We start from the raw sequence: 4,282 nt of genomic DNA on the forward strand, positions 1-4,282 counted from the left end.
GAGGGGAGAAGGCGGGGGGAGGGAGGGAAGGAGGGAGGGGGAGAGGAGGAGGACGGGAGGAAGGCGGCGGCGGCGGGGGTTGGTCGCCGGCAGCTCCACCGAGCAGAAACCGCAGCCCCTCCGTGTCACCCCTAATTACCCCCCGAGGATGGGGGAAAGGGGTCTCTCCCCCCACACCCCATTGAGCCGCCCGCTGCCGCCCCCTCGGGGCCCCGTGCCCTCTACGGAGCTGCACCGCACCGCCGGGGCACGGCCGTGCCTTCCGGAGCTCTCTTCTAGTTGGGGGGGGGGGGAGGGGGGGGAGAGGTCGGGGCGAGGTTTCCCGCCAGGGGTGCTCCTCGGAGCGCCCTCGGTCGTATCCCCATCTTCGGAGTTCAGAAAGGGTGCCGCCTCCCCATTGCCTCCGCCGCACGGAGCACCGCTGGGCGGGCTGCCCCCGAGCCCCCGGCACGGCACGGCTCCAGCACCGCTGTCCAAGTGCTGAAAGTCCGCGAGGCTCCCCGGAGCGGCACGGCACGGCACAGCCCAACACGGCACGGCACGGCACAGCCCAACACGGCACGGCACGGCACAGCCCAACACGGCACGGCACAGCCCAACACGGCACGGCACGGCACGGCATGGCACGGTACGACATTGCCCGGCACAGCACAGCCCAGCACAGCATAGCCTAACACGGCACGGCACAACCCAGCACGACGCAGTGTGGCACCGCAGCCGTCGGGAGGAGCAGGACCACGAGTTTTCTTTGGGGAGCGGCGGCAGAAAGGAAGAAAGAGGCACAGGGTCCCTCCAGGCGGCCGTGCCGGGCCGTGCCGGGCCGTGCTATACCGGGCCGGGCCGTGCTATACCGGGCCGTGCCGTTCCGTCCGTGCCGCCCCGACGGTCAGGCCGTGCCGTGCCGTGCCGTGCTGTGCCGTGCTGTGCCCGCCGGTGAGCTCCGGCCGAACGCAGGATACGGGCACGGCGGTGCCGCGTGCCTTTCTCTCCTTTCCTCTCTTCCTCCCGCCGCTCCCCCTCCATTTTTCTCATCCTTATATTCCCCTTTACACAATTATACATTTAGCGTTTCGCCTGCAGCTTTTGCAGAGCGAAGAAAGAAAAAATTGATTATATACATATATATCTATTTCACAAATCCCCCTTTGCTGTCACAGCCTCACTTCGCTCCCGACCTTTTCTCGCCTCCCCTCTCGCATTTCTCCCACGTTTTATTTCCGATTCACCCGAGCGGTGCCCGCGGCTCCGGGAGCTGAAGGCGCTGCGGTCCCCGGGCGCGTTCCTATGGAGGAGAAATGCACCGATCGCGGTCGGGAGCTCCGCACACCGAGCGCACCGCATCGCCTCAACATCCGCGATTTTAAATTTCCCCGTTGTTTTCCTCTTGGATCTGCGAGTTGCCACGAAAGGAACTACGGCCCCAGACGCCGCTGGCAGCAGAAAGAGGAGCCCAGTGCCAAATTCGGCAGTATTTTATTTTAAAAGCAATTAAGGAACGCCACAAAAAGCGTCTTCTCCTCTTCCCGGGGAGTGTAAGAAATCCTTTCTCTCTCCCAGAGTCGAAACCCAATGGCATTGTCGTTAAACACGAAAAGGAGAATATGAAGAAATTGCAACACTCCCTCCCGAGCGCTCCCCCCTTCCCTCCCTCCCCCCCCAGTTTATTTGCCCTAATAATTAATTCACAAGAGCTTAACTTCGGTGTAACCCTGGCGGTCTTTTCATTAAAAAATCCCCGCGTTTCCTATTGAATTAGCTCTGCTCCATTGTCGCTGAAATGAAGACGCCAAACCAACTTTTACCCCGAGCATTTTCTCACCAGCCCAAAGAAAAGTCTCTCTCCTTTTTCTTTTCTCCGATTTTTTTTTTCCTCCCTTTTTCTTTAATTCAAGCACCCAGGCGATGGACGTGTCCTGCAATTTAACTACTTTCAAATTCTTTGTTCGGGTCCCACTGGGGCTCTATTGTCACCTTATTGAGAGAGCTTATTGCCAAGTCAAGCCTGAGTGAATTGAGACACGCACGGGAGGAGCCCGGGGCCGGGAGAGGGCTGCTCTGCCCGGGGGACCCCGGCCCACGTCCGAAGGATGGCGATGGGCGCGGGGCAGAAGCTGCCCGCACTGTCAGGACCGCCGCGTTCCCCCGGCGCCCGCCGAACCCTCCTCGGCCCCGGGAGACGGAGCGCGGAGCGGCGCAGGGCCCGGCCCGGAGATGCGGATGAAAACGTGGATGGAAATGGGGCAATGCTCCCCAGATGGCCCCGCAAAGCCCCGCAGCGCCGGCACCGCCCGTGCCCGCCGCTCCCTTACCTGCGCTGCCCGCCTCCCCCGCCGCTTCGCCCCGCTCTCAGAGCACCGGGACGGGTCCCGGCCCGCTCCCCGCCGCCCGCCCTCGCCCTCCGCTCACTTTCGGAGCTCCGGTGCTCGTCTCCCGTGCCGGATAAGAAAGGGCCGCTTTTCTTTTCCCTTTTGCTGTCCCCTCCCGCTCCCCCTCTTCCCCCCCAGCCTGGAAAAGGGGGGTGCGCGCCGCGGAAGGTGTCGTGTTAGTAGAAACGGCGCTGGGAGAGCGGTGCTGGGCACGAGCTCCCACGTAAGCCCGTACGTCACCTATAAAATGCCCATTTCTCCGATGCCTCGGCTCCCGGGGCGGCGGCAGGAATGCCTCTGCCCCGCTCCGCAGCTCCCTCCTCCCGCAGCTCTCCCCGAGCCGAGAGGCGAAGGCAAAGCCACGGGGTACCGCTTCTCCTCCTCCATACCCCCGCAGCCGCCCCCAAAAACCAACCCCGGCCTTGCCCGGGTCCTCGATTCCGCGGCTCCGAAGGGCTCCGCGACGTGACGCTGCCCGTGCTCCGGCGGACGGCGAAGCCCTTGACCCCTGCCCCCGGCCGGCTGCGGGGCACCGGGGTTAAGCAAAGTCCCGCCGCCGCCCCATTGTCCGCCCGCTGCGCTCGGCCCCGGGGTCTCCTTCGACCGCTCCGTGCCCGGCCCCGACGGGGCGCGCCGGGCTGCGGCACACGGACAAAGGGCCCGAGGTGGTGGTGGTGGTGGTGGTGGTGGTGGTGGTGGTGGTGGTGGTGGGGGGAACGGGGAAATGCCCCCCCGGCCCTGCCCCGAGTCGCGCATTAATACCCTGCCCCCGGTCCCAGCCCTGCTACAATTCCAGCGGTCTGTTTGCTTTGGTTGGTGTTGGGTTTCTTCTTTTCCTGCTGCTTGGGGACAGCGGGTGGCTGCCATCGGCCCGAGCGGCGGTTGACAACGCTTCATCGGGATTTATTTTTATTCTTTCCCTTCAGTGGGGATTTGTGAGAGGAGCGCTTTAAGAAATAATAGTAAAATAGTAAAAAATAAACAAATCAAAGACGGCACAGAAGAGGAAATCGGCGATAACAGCACGCAGCGGCGGAGGGCAGCCCCGACCCGGAGTCCTTCCCTGGAATCGCTCGCGGTAGAGACCCCCGACCCACCCCGGCTCCCCCCCCAGGCCCATCCCTTTTCTCTCCAGCCATGAAGTCGCTAAGGGGCGGATTCCAGGCACACGGCGGTGCGGCAGCGGCGCCGTTCGGCACGCAGCGGGGGGCACAAAGTACGGCCTCGCCCCGCTCCCGTGGCCCCGCGTCCCCACCGCGAGCCGAGGCCCCCCCGGGACGGGCGGCACCGTGCCCCCGCGCTGCCGTCGGGTCGGTGCTCGGCGGCTTTGTCCCCGGCTCACGTAAGGCTCCGCGGGCCTCGGAGGGAGGGAGCGGCCGCACGGTGCCCCCCCGCACCCTGTAGGAGCGCGGAGCGGGGCGGGAACGGAGGAACCCGCGCCCCGACGGTCGCGGCGCGGCCCGGCCCTGCCCCGGGTGAGCGGCCCCGAGCGGGCGGCAGCGGCGGGCCCGCAGCGACACCTGGCGGCGCGGCGCGGTACTGCAGCACGTGGCACAGCGCGGCGCCCCGCGAGCCCTCCCGCGTCCGGCTGAGCCCCCGTGCGTTCACGGCAGCGCTGAGGGCAGCAGCACGGCCCCGCCGCCGCCGCTCCGGCCCAGACACCGCAGTTCCTCCCCGCTGTCACCCGCTGCCGGCCAAAAGGAAAGGCGGAACGAAGAAAAACAAGCGCTTCACTCGCACGCTTTCACAATCGACCGCGGCAGGACTCGAACCTGCAATCTTCTGATCCGAAGTCAGACGCCTTATCCATTAGGCCACGCGGCCGCCTGCATAAAGTCTTCTTCGCACGCCCTACTGGCTCAGCTGCCGGCCGGCAGTGCGGCTGCGCGTGGGGCGGGGCGTCCGCGCGGCCGGAA

General features: G+C 65.6%; 1 protein-coding gene and 1 non-coding gene across 2 annotated transcripts in view; both read right to left on the reverse strand.

Moving 5' to 3' along the window:
• Positions 1-2,324, reverse strand: part of LOC116225387 (uncharacterized) — a 38,855-nt gene extending 36,531 nt beyond the window's left edge. The window contains exon 1 of the transcript XR_016470421.1: positions 2,310-2,324. The gene's annotated coding sequence lies outside the window, so the exon portion shown is untranslated. The remainder of the gene's footprint in view (positions 1-2,309) is intronic.
• Positions 2,325-4,117: 1,793 nt separating this feature from the next.
• Positions 4,118-4,190, reverse strand: TRNAR-UCG (transfer RNA arginine (anticodon UCG)). Its single transcript has one exon. It is a non-coding gene; the product is annotated as a tRNA-Arg (tRNA).
• Between the last annotated feature and the right edge of the window lie 92 nt (positions 4,191-4,282).

Source organism: Phasianus colchicus, chromosome 12 (genome assembly GCF_987193195.1).
Source record: "Phasianus colchicus chromosome 12, bPhaCol1.hap1.1, whole genome shotgun sequence".
NCBI classification, from domain to species: Eukaryota; Metazoa; Chordata; class Aves; order Galliformes; family Phasianidae; genus Phasianus; species Phasianus colchicus.